Raw genomic sequence first — 12121 nt, 5'->3', positions numbered from 1 at the left:
CATAAACACACCTTCCTTCCAAAGCATGTCCTGGAAGAGCAGGATGATGCTGTGGTAACTGGGCCCCACATTGGGCCTCCCTATTCATCCAAGAAAGTTACCAAGTATGTTCCCTGCAGGGTCCAGGCACACAGACATTTCAGCCCTGGAGGTGACAAGGGCCTGTGAGTGATGAGAGGGAGTGCCTCCTAAGAACCAGGGAAAAAACACGGAGATGGGGGGGGAGGGGGGGACAGAACACATGACTTCATCCCTGACGCCTCCAGCAAGGGTGGCCTCCGGCCATGGGTCACCCTTATCGTGGGAATTGTCCCCACACTAGCTTTTTCTGATGCCTAGACATTTCCTGTGTTTCCAGAGAGAGCAGTCCAGTGTCCAGTTAATCTTGACAAATTGCTCCGAAGGCTTACGAACGGCAGACACAAAAGAAAGAGGGCTGAGCACGCTACTCCCGCCAGATGTGGGCCAGGCCGCCACAGGAGAGGCGAGAATTTCATACATACCAAGGGCTTGAAGTCAGAAGTAGGAGAGTCTCAGCCTGCTGTGAGGGAAGCTGTGAGGGAAACGGGCTGAGGCAGGAGGTAACTTGTTTGACCTCTGACCACAGGCCCCAGCCCACTGCAGTGGACAAAGGGTGGACCAAAAGGGGCCACGTGTGTTCCAGTGACTTCCTTATCCCGCAGCTGTGGATCTTGTCCTCATATGCTCTCGGCCCCATAGCTCTTCACAAATCCCTTCCTGCCAGACTCCCCCCCCCTTGCAGTTTTACCATCCCAAATGGACTGAGCACCCCAGTAAGGGCCCAGATGCCCTCAGAGCTCTCTGTGGGCACAAAACTCGGTCACCAAGAACACTGTCACCTCTGCCCAGTCCCAGGGACCACTGTCCACCCAGGGCACCTCTCAGTGTGTGCCTGGCTATTCCCGTTGGAGGATGCCCTGCTCACACCCAGGAGAGACGCTGGCTCTGACTCCTGAGGGGAGTTTGCTGGGAACCAGACACTGGTTTGCACCCACAGGCAGAGATATTCCAGACAAGTCCACTTGCATTTGTTTCCTGTAGCCACAAATTTCCAGCCCAGGCGCTCACTGCTCCATTGTCCCAGGTAGGGTTTTCTTTGTTTTTTGTTACCTTGACACAGGTTGGAGTCATATGGGAAAAGGAACCTCGTTTGAGAACGTGCCGCCATCAGACTCTCTTGCAGGTCAGTCTGTGGAGCCATTTTCTCGGTTAATGACTGATGTTGGAGGGCCCAGCCCACCTCTTGTGGATGGTCCCTGGATTGTATAAGAATGCAGGCTGAACAAGCACTAAAGAGCGCTCCTCCATGGCCTCTGTTTCAGTTTCTACCTGCAGGGTCCTGCATTGACCCTGTTGATGGACTTGTGGCGTCAAATAAATCCTTTCCTCACCAAGTTGCTTATGATCATGGTGTTTACCACAATAACAGAAAACAGACTAAAACAGAAATTGGCGCCAGGTTCACGGGAAAAAGCTGAGACAGTAGGCCCACATTTTGAGTAGGATTGTGGAAGGACTTGAGAACTTTGGGGTAGAAAAGCCATGAGCGTTCAGAACTTGGTGAGTTGTTGTGGGAACTAAGTAACACTCTGAGCAGTGTGGGTGACAGGGACCTGGCTTGTAAAGTTTCAGAGGGAAATAAAGACTCTGTCAGGGCCACTCATGCACCATTTTGGGTTAAGACTCTGTGGTTCTAGTCATCTGGGTCTGAAGAGTCCTTAGTAATTAATAGGAGAAGAGAACCTCTGAAGTGAAGCCTTTACTTTTCTGGGACAGCTGACACTGGTTAGCCAAGGCTGTGATTATATTAGCTATGATTAAGAAGAGACCAATATCGTTGAGGTAAAACCTCTGGGAGTATTTCCTCAGGGGTGGGACATGGAAGCTGTGTTCCAGAGGGGCCCGGGCTGCATCTCATGCTAACAGCTGGCCTAGGTAGTGTAAGAGTGATACTGCTTTTGAAGACATGAAGAGGTCATGGAGAGCAGCTGAGGCTTGGTGCTTGGGTTGGAGTCCCTGAAGATGGCCCCCGAGAGGCCATTTGTGAAGGTGTCTCCTCCTTTGGATAATAAGTTGGGGATGCCAGGACTGTTGAATGACCCGAGGACAGCAGCAGCTGTGGACTCGAGCTGGCCTGAACCTATGAGAAAAGCTGCAGAGAACTGGACCAGAGAAGCGGAGCTGCCCGAGTCCTTTGGGGCCCAGAAGATCTTAAATTGTCCACACTGTCCCCTCTTGGCTAAACAGTTTCCTGCAAGTTCTTTAGCCTGTTGCTTCCCCCTTTGGCCCCTGGGAGGGACTGGTAACCCAGGAAGACTACCTCAACAGAGATAAGTAACTGTTTTTGGAAGCACCATGTCACAAGACCAGTGGCACCTGGGCAGCATCCATAGAAGAGGCTCAGAGAGGTCCACAGTTACCACGCTGCCCAGCGTGGCACCTCACCAAGTTCCACGCCCCCTCCCTCTATCCTCTCACCAGCTCTGGGGATGCATCTCTGTGTCCTGCACACGCTCAGGAATTGCCCTACCGCTCAGCCACGTACGCAAGCTGTGCAACAGCGTTCTGCTTCACCATGTAATTATATTATCCTCAAGACATTGTGAAATGGGGTCACAGATTAGTGGGGTGAGGGATAAATCAGAAACGCTTGCCTTTGGGTGCAGAACTAGAGTCAAAATTTCCATCTGCCCACTTCCAGCCCCCATTGCCCCCGCCTGCAGGGAGCCTGGGGTCCAGGCAGCAGGGATGCTTCTATTTCATTCTTTCGTAAGTATGTGTGCTTGTGTGAGTTTATATCAGATGTGCGCTGGTGCCCTCCAAAGCCAGCAGAGAGGCCCTGGAACTAAAGTCAGGTAGTTCTAAGGGGAGTGAGTGCTGGGAGGCAAACTCAGCTCCTCTGGAAGAGCAGCAAGTGCTCTGAACTGCTCAGCCATCTCTCCAGCCCATATATTTATTTATTTACTTATTTACTTATTTCTCGAGACAGGGTTTCACTGTGAAGTCCTGACTGTTCTGGAACTTGCTCTGTAGACCAGGTTGGTGTCGAACTCTGAGACCCACCTGCCTCTGCCTCCTGAGTGCTGGGATCAAAGGTGTGCGCCACCACTGCCCAGGTTTATTTTATTTATTTTTGAAACAGAGTCTCTCTAGGTAGCCCTGTGTGATCTGGAACTCAATATGTAAACCAAACTGGCCTCCAACTCAAAGATTCCTCCTGCCTCTACCTATGTTGACATTAAAGATGCATTCCTCCACAACCTGCTCTATTTTATTTTATTTTTGAGACAGGGTTTTTCTCTGTAGCTTTGGAACCTGTCCTGGAACTCACTCTGTAGACAAGGCTGGCCTTGAACTCACAGAGATCTGCCTGCCTCTGCGTATTGAGTGCTGGGGTTAAAGGTGTGTGCCACCAACGTCCGGCTCTTTTTTTTTTTTTGGTTTTTCGAGACAGAGTTTCTCTGTGGCTTTGAAGGCTGTCCTGGAACTACCTCTGTAGACCAGGCTGGCCTTGAACTGTCAGAGATCCACCTGCCTCTGCCTGCCTAGTGCTGGGACTAAAGGTGTGCGCCACCACCACCCGGCTTCTATTTTATTTTTTTAATTTAAATTTTTTTTGAGTTTTTGAGATGGTATGTTAGTGCGAACAGGTCAGTTTGATCTGGTATGGAGCTTACCATTGATTGCCTTTAACTGGCCATTCTCTTATTTGTCCTCCAAGGACTGGGATGGCAGGCTCCTGGCACCACACACACCTACTTGAGCTGATGCTTCCTCCAGAGTGGCCTCCAGCATTTCAGATCAGGGAGGGGCAGGCCTGAGTTCAGATCATCCCCTTCTGACACAAAGGAAAAGTCTGACATTGCAAAGTGCCCCAGGCCACAGGGTCAATTGAGGTCCATCAGCACCCGGAGGAATGCAGCCCTAGGATGAGCTTCCGGATAGCTTCCTTGACAAGGTGTGTCAGCATGCACGTAGGATCTCCAGTTGCTGCATGCAGATTGGATCTGGGCAGTGAGTCCATGAGCTCTGGACATCCTTTTGTTTTTGTTGTTGTTTGTTTTTCCAGACAAGGTTTCTCTGTGTCGTCCTGGCTGCCCTGGAATTCACTGTGCAGACCAGGCTGGCCTTGAACTCAGAGATCTGATTGCTTCTGCTTCCTGAGTGCTGGGATTAAAGGTGTGCTCCACCACCGCCTGCCTTGAGTCAATTTGGTTTTGCTTTACTTTATGTGCATTGGTGTTTTGTCTGCATGCATGTCTGTGTGAGGGTGCTGAATCCTTTAGAAGTGACATTACAGTATGTGGGTGCTGGGATTTGAACTTGGGTCCTCTGTAAAAGTAGCCAGTGCTGTCACTTTGTTGTTTGTTCGTTTGTTTTAATTTGTGAACAATCATGGGTCTCATTTATAGTCTACTCAACTGCCTGGCCAGCTGTGTAAAGAGAGTTGAGCCATGCCTCTGTGCGGGTGTTAGTGATGCTTAAACAGGATAACACACTACGGACCCTACCTGAACAGTTCCAAATTCACACACTAAGTCCCCAACAAATAATGACTGCTTGTTTGTTTGTTTGTTTGTTTGTTTTTGTTGTGCCCAAGTTGCAAAGATCCCCAGAGACCACCAGGAAGAAAGACACACCAAACTGCAAAAGCAAGATTTTATTGACTGTATTGATTGTTCATCCAAACAAGACAGAGAACCCGTCTAGCAAGCTGATGCAGCAGCCTCCAGAGGGAGGGAAGTTCCCTGTCTACTGCTAGGTTTTAAAGACAAAAGTTACAGGATTACATCAGTAGGTACGGGTTGGTTTCTGATTGGTTGACATTTGAGAACAATTAGGAGAATTCTTCAAAGTCATATTTTGGCATGAAATACCTTTGTACCAATTATTTTCATTGGTCAGTGCTGAGAGGGAACAGTCTGAGGTTTATTTGGCTTTGTTTTGTTACTTGCAGGTGGCCTGTTGTACATAAATACCAATAATTTTTCAGAACTATATCCTGGAGACTACGGGGGAAGTTTTGATCTCCCCTGGAGTTTTTTTTTTTTTTTTTTTTGTGGTCAAACACTTCCCAGGAACCAAGTATCTAGGAGGCTGGGGGGTGAGGTCCAGAGTTTCTTTGAGTTCAGTTTTGGCCCTAGGCTCCAGGAGGCCAGAGGATCTGGAGTTTCCTTGTGTCAGAGGCCTACATGTCTTTTCTGTAGCCTGTCATGGCTGCTAAAGCAGGGGGCTGAGTGAGGGTCTGGCCCCTTTATTTCTAAATTATTAAAAGTGAAGCCTTTGAGTTTAGTTTACCCCTTTCATTCTGTCCTGGAATTTGCTCTGTAGATCAAGCTGGCCTTGAACTCACGGAAACCTGCATGCCTCTGCCTCTTGGAATGCTGGGATTAAAGGCATGCACTGCCGCTGCCTGGCTGTCTTCCTCTCTTTCTGTTTTGTGTTTTGATACAGCCTCTCACTGAATGGGATGCTCACTGGTTGGTTAGACTGACTGGTCAATGAGCTCTCAGAAACCACTCGTCTCCTCCGAAGTCTAGGGTCACAGGTCTACGCACCACACCCATCTTTTACAAGGATGTCTGAGATCTGAACTCAAGTCCGCATGCTTGCACGCATGCTTGCACAGCAGGCTCTTTACGAGCCACCTCCCCAGGTCCCGTTGTTTTGTTGTGACAGTTTTACTATCTCCTGACAAGCCTGCCTCAGTTTTCTTGAGTGTTAGGATTGTAGGAATGAGTCACTCTCAGGCTAGTTTTTAATTTAGATGTCAACTATTTAATCACTTTGAACTTTTAAAACTTCCACCTATTTTATTTATCGTGCATGCATATGTAGGTGCGCTCACACGCCACAGTGCTAGCTCCTGTGGAGGTCAGAGGAGAACTTCCAGGGATGGTTATCCCTTCTACCATGTGTGTGCTGAGGATGACATTCGGGTCTCAGGGCTTAAGCCATCATGCCACCTTTGACATTAAAACACTTTGTCCATACAGTTTGAGGGACCTGTCATCAGTGACTGACTATCTCAGTCCCGGCCTCAGGTTTCTGGATGTTTGAATACCAAGTGACCGATACTAGCTGATGGCTGACAGCAGGTGAGTCCTCCGGGCTGGCCAGAACCAAGCAATCCAAGCCAAGATTCTGGAGAGGCTGAAGAGAACGTTCCCTTCCCTGCCTCCACCTATGGGGAGGCTGGGTGTGACCTCAGGCAGAGCCTTTAAAGAAAGCAGAAGGGAAAGTCAAGCTGGGCACAGGCTCTTCACAGAGCCGCCACCGATGCTCTGAACTTAGGAAAGTGTTTATGAGGTCTGACAGCATGCCAGGCCAGTCAGCCCTGGCTTCTCTCCAAGAAGGTGAGGGCTCAGTGGAGCCCAGGGTGTGGGCAGAGGAGGACAGTGGCTTTGGTGACCGGAGCAAAGGGCATCATTGTGTAGGGATCTCTAAAGAGCTGCGCAGTCTTCTGGGCCTTGGTGAGGCACAGGCCTCCATAACAAGTTCCTTGGTGTTGACGTGAGAGAGCACAAGACAGGGGATCTGAGCCACCCAAGGACCTGGAGGGAGGTGTAGCACCGTCCCAACATTAAGGATGCAGAGGGGTCCCCCAGAACCTGGGAAGACATCAGCACTGCCTGCCACCATATTCCTCTCCATCGAGTCCTGTACAGTAGGGTGGGATTTATTACGCTCTTGCTTTTGTTTGTTTTGAGATAGGTCTCAACTATATAGCCCAGGCAAGCTTGGAACTCACTTGTAGGCCAGGCTGGCCTTAAACTCATGGCAATCCTCCTGCCTCATCCTCCCAAGTGTTGGGTTATAGGTGTGAGCAACCATGCCCAGATCATTCTCCCCCCCCTCATTTTTTCTTGTTTTCTTTCATAATGCTAAGCTTCTAAACCAGGCCCTTATTCATACTAGGAGGCACTATATTTTGGTTTTTTTTTTTAAACAGGGTTTCTCTGTATTGCTTTGGAGCCTGTCCTGAGTGAATAAGACCCTAGGGCAGGTCAAGGAGTCAGAAAATTGATTGCCCTGGGCAAGGGGTATGTGCACGAATAAACCCCACATAAGCAGGGTAGATGCGCTGCCAAATAAGATGTTGGAGCTGAACTAATAAAGAACGAACCTGAGAAGTTGGAAGAACATTTGGAGAAGTTTCTAAAGGTCTAACAATGTTGACAACATAAACACTATCAGTATACAAATTAAAGGGCTGTCCCTCAAACATTTGTAAGGCCATCAAGCAGGCAAACAACTCGGTGGCTTGTGCTGACATCTGCCCTATGGGTACCCTCTTCCGCACCTGAGAAGAAACCACCACCGCAAAACCCTTGGAGGAGCCGTCTGTAAAGACTGAGCGAGCTCCAACTAGAGGGTTCTCCTTTAAAATCTTGGGGAAAATCACAGGGTGTTGTTTAAAAAAAGACATCAAGGGGCTATTGGGATAATGGTTATCAAACTGGACTCCTGTAGATGTAATAAATAGGGTCCACCCATCATGGAAGATCTGTAGATGTTCCACCTCCTCCTTACCATAAGGAAGGATAATTTTATCAGGACTCTTTCCAAAGGTTTGGATGCTAAACTTGCACGCCTTCCACAACAATTGCAAAATCAGATCATAGTAGGGGTCACTACCTTCTTAGGGGAGGCTGACAAATGTATCCAATAAATAGGACCAGTCTGCCAAAACACGGCAGTGGGTGAGAAGCTAGATGAAAGTACAACCAGAACAAGGGGCTGCCCATAATCTATGAGCCGAAGGTGGGCTTGCTCTATACCTTTTAACAACAATTGTAGGGCATCCCTGGCCTCTGGGGTAATCTGTCTAGGGGAAGTCGGAGCAAGATCCCCAGAAAGAATATCATAAAGGGGTTTAAGGGCCACTGTTTTAATAGAAAGAGAAGGGCGAATCCACTGTACCTCTCTCAAAAATCTCTGCCAATCATAAAGCGTTTTCAAATTTGAACAATCAATTTGGAGTGTTTGGGGCTGGAGGCCACTTTGTTGAATTTGATGACCCAAATAAGTATAAGGGGTCTCTTTTGGATCTTTTCAGGAGCCAAAATAAATCCGTGGGCCTCCAGGAGCTCCTGTACCTCTGCAAAGGCTATGCAGCATTGCCTTTCTTTGGCTGTGGCCAAAAGAACATCATCCATGTAGCAGATAATGTAAAGATCAGGGAACTTGCACCTGAGGGGATCTAAGCAGGCAGCTACATAAATCCGGCATATAGTTGGACTGTTAGCCATCCCTTGGGGGAGCACCACCCAATTGGAAGCAAAGGGCAGGCTCCCTAAAGTTAATCGAAGGAAGGCTAAACGCAAACCGAGGACTATCTTGAGAATGCAAGGGAATAGAAAAGAAGCAATCCTTCAAATCAATGACAATCAAATGCCAGTCTCTAGGAATGGCCACAGGCACGGGCAAGCCAGGCTGCAGAGCCTCCATAGGCTGCATGGTCGCATTCACGGCCCTCAAGTCTTGTAGTAACCTCCATTTCCCTGAAGATTTTTAAATTACAAATATTGGGGTATTCCAGGAGGACGTGGAGGGGACCAAATGACTCCAATCGTTTTTGAACTAGCTGGTGAGCCGCCGAAGTTTCTCTGCTGGTAAGGGCCACTCTTCCACCCATACCGGATCATCCGATAGCCATGTGATGGGTATGGGGGCTGGCGGTGCAACAGTGACCCTCATCAAATGACCAAAACCCTTCCTATCCCCCGGAGCCCTGGTATCCAAAGGGAGAGATGCCACTGGGCAAACTCTCCCCTGACTCCAGCCCATCCCTTGCATCATCCGGAGGGCCCTGCTTTTGGACTTGGGTGCCTGGGTGGTGAGGACCACTCCCATTTCTTGCAGTAGGTCCCATCCCCAGAGGTTAGTAGGGAGGCCAGACAAGATATATGGTTGAAAAAGCCCTGTGTGGCCCTCAGAGTCTTGCCACTTAAGAAATCTGAGGCTTTTTGTGGCACAGCCTGTCCTATTCCCTGGAGGGTCACTGTCCCTTCCTCTTTCGGCCAGGCGGGAGGCCAGAATTTGTCTAAGAGGACAGAAACGTCTGTCACGGAATCTAAGATGCCCTTGAAGGACTTGCCTTCTATCCTTAATGTAAGCTGGGGGCGGTTCTCCATAGTGGCTACCCAAAATACAGCTGGGCCGGTACTTCTAAAACCTTGGTTGCCCCTTTTCTCTTTAATTTTTCGAGCCTCACAAGGAGCTGTAGGGAGGAGGAGTAACTGAGCAATCCGTTCTCCTGCAGGGATGGCAACAACCCCACTGCCCACTGATGTCATTATTTTAATCTCCCCAACACTATCCTGGTCTATAACACCAGGGTGTACCTGGATGCCTCGAAGGATAGTACTGGACCGTCCCAAGAGTAGTCCGACCGTGCCTAGGGGCAATGGCCCATGCACCCCAGTAGGGAGGGCCTGGATCCCCATTTCGGGTGTTAGGATTGCCGGGGCAGAGGGACCGAGGTCCAATACTGCACTCCCTGAGGTGGCTCTGAGGAGGTCTGAGATATGAAGGGGTTGCTCTGGGGGAGAAAACGAATCCTGCCCCTGCCCACAGCAGGGGTCATTGCCCCATACACGATGGTTATGGGGCCCTGGGGTGGGGCCCTCTTCCAGTTTCCCTGATTATTATTAGCAGGAAGGAAATTGCCCCCCAGGTCAGTTCTAGAGTGGCAGTCATTGGCCCAATGATATCCCCTTTGGCAACAGGGGCATAAACCAGGTCTCTTGAGACCGGTAGTACTATTTTGAGGGCACTCTCTATGGAAGTGTCCCTCCCTACCACAGCTGAAACATGTTTTTCTCCCTCCCTGATTAGGTCTTTCTTCCCCCCCCCCTTGGGGTCGAATAGCAGCAGCTAACACTTGGCCCTGGATGAAGTTACGATCAATGCCCCTACAGATCTGGATGTAGTCATTTACACTTTTGTTGCAATTGGGGCAAAGGGCCTCCTTACAGCACTTATTTGCATTTTCAAAAGCCATCTGCTTGGCCCAATGCCCCAAATATTATTTCTGCTACCTGACTGAGGCGGTCTACAAAGTCTTGGAAAGGTTCGGAGGGTCCTTGAAGGACTTTGGACAGGTGATACCCTCCTTCCTTGGAAGGCAATGCTTTCCAAGCATCTTGGGCCACTGCTGCCACTTGGGCATAGACCACGATGTCATATTGCATTTGTTGTTGAGCGGTGGCGTATTGACCACTCCCAGTAAGCATCTCCACATTTCTCTGGGGCTGTCTGGCCTGTGCATTTCTTTGACCTGTCTGGCTGCATCTTTCTTGAAACTCACCTCTCCAAATCAAATAATCTCCCCTAGAGAGAGCCGCTCGGCAAAGCTGCTGCCAATCATTAGGTGTCAAGTTAAGAGGCGCAAAACATTCCATTAAGGAAAGTGTAAAGGGAGCCTGAGCTCCATAATTTAGGATTCCCTCTTTAAGTTGTTTTATGTCTTTGAAACTTAAAGGGTCATGATGCTGAATTACCTGCCCGGGATTGTTTGGGTCTGGAACTTCCATTACTGGGGCCACCACCAGGCAGCATTGGACCCCTCCTCTGGGTCTTCCCTCAAGGTCCAAGAAGGATTGAGTTATATCATAGGAGGAGCCCCTTTTTTCAGAATATGGAGGAGAGCCTCTCTCCCTGTCCTGTCTTTTCTTAATTCGAGTCTTTTTAGTGCTTTTTTAAGGGCTGCTATCTCATCAAGTAACCGTTCCTCCTCAGACTCTGATGAGTCAGAGTCCGAGCTACTTTCATTTTCTAGTTCTGACAGAGAAGGATATAACCAATTCTGACTAGAGTCCTTCTTTTTGGGTCATGCCCCAAGATCTCTACCCATTTTCTCCTTGTTGCTAAGAGACTCCTCCTCATCCTCACTAACAATGGAGTCTCTAGCTTTAGGCAGGGTCTCTTCAGATGATTCATACTCACTCCCTGCCTCTGAACACAGGGAGGCTTGAGTCTCAGTCTCTTGTAACTCTGAAAAAACCTCTTTGGTGGCCTGGACTACCAGGCAGAGGTGAACCCTATCTGTCAAAAGTGCACCCCTCACTAATCTCCACAAGGAGAATGTGGATGGGGGCAAGGACTCAGGTCCCTCTTTTGTAAAAGTTGATGAAGATCACAGAGAACCTCCTCCCAATCTGGGACATTTAAGCCTCCCCCAGTAATGAACCATAGACTAGCTCATTCGATCAATTTTAGAAAGCCTTCTAGGGTTTTAGCTTTGACTGTAGTCCCCTGTTCTTCAAGTAACTTTTTTTTTTGTGGTTTTTCGAGACAGGGTTTCTCTGTAGCTTTGGAGGCTATCCTGGAACTCGCTCTGTAGACCAGGCTGGCCTCGAACTCACAGAGATCTGCCTGCCTCTGCCTCCCGAGTGCTGGGATTAAAGGCGTGCGCCACCAACACCCGGCTTCAAGTAACTTTTTTACTTGATACTGTAATTCAAGCTTCCCGGGACTATTCCCCATGGTTTCTTTTCTTATTTTCCCCAATCCGTCCCTGGCTGGCAAAAGGGATGACCCTGTCCACTTATCTCGCTTTCATGATCTCGTTGGGACCTCCAATTGCCATGCCCACTGCGCAGCCTGGCCGAGAATCTGCGGATGGTGTCGGGATTGATGACACAGAGACCAGTTGGTGGTGAAAGAAGGCCTCGCTTTATTCTTACCCCAGCTGGTTATATGCCCTGACACCAGAGGCGGGGGTGGGGGTCAGGAAGAGGCAGAAAGGTTAAGGTCAGGGTGCTCCTGTGGGTGAGCCTTTATCAGGAACTCATTGCTCTGGTAAACATTTCTTACTGGCATGTTTTTGGAAACATGTTTTTAGTAAACATGTTTTCTCTGCAGTCTTCGGTTACATCTGATAGGGAAGTGGGCCTCTGGCCAAGGTCTCTTGTTCCCACAGTTTTCTTTTGTTCTTTACTGAACCCATCAAAACCAGTCCCACCTCAGGGCCTTTGTTTAAGTTAATTTAACTTAACAGTTGCACTGCTGACTCCTGGCCACTCAGGACTCAGTGCAAACATTATTTTTTTCCCCAGAGACAGGGTTTCTCTGTGTAGCTTTGGGGGCTGTCCTG

Source organism: Mesocricetus auratus, unplaced genomic scaffold (genome assembly GCF_017639785.1).
Source record: "Mesocricetus auratus isolate SY011 unplaced genomic scaffold, BCM_Maur_2.0 Super-Scaffold_100009, whole genome shotgun sequence".
NCBI lineage: Eukaryota > Metazoa > Chordata > Mammalia > Rodentia > Cricetidae > Mesocricetus > Mesocricetus auratus.
The sequence above is the reverse complement of the archived record's forward strand: the minus strand, read 5'-3'. Positions refer to the sequence as shown.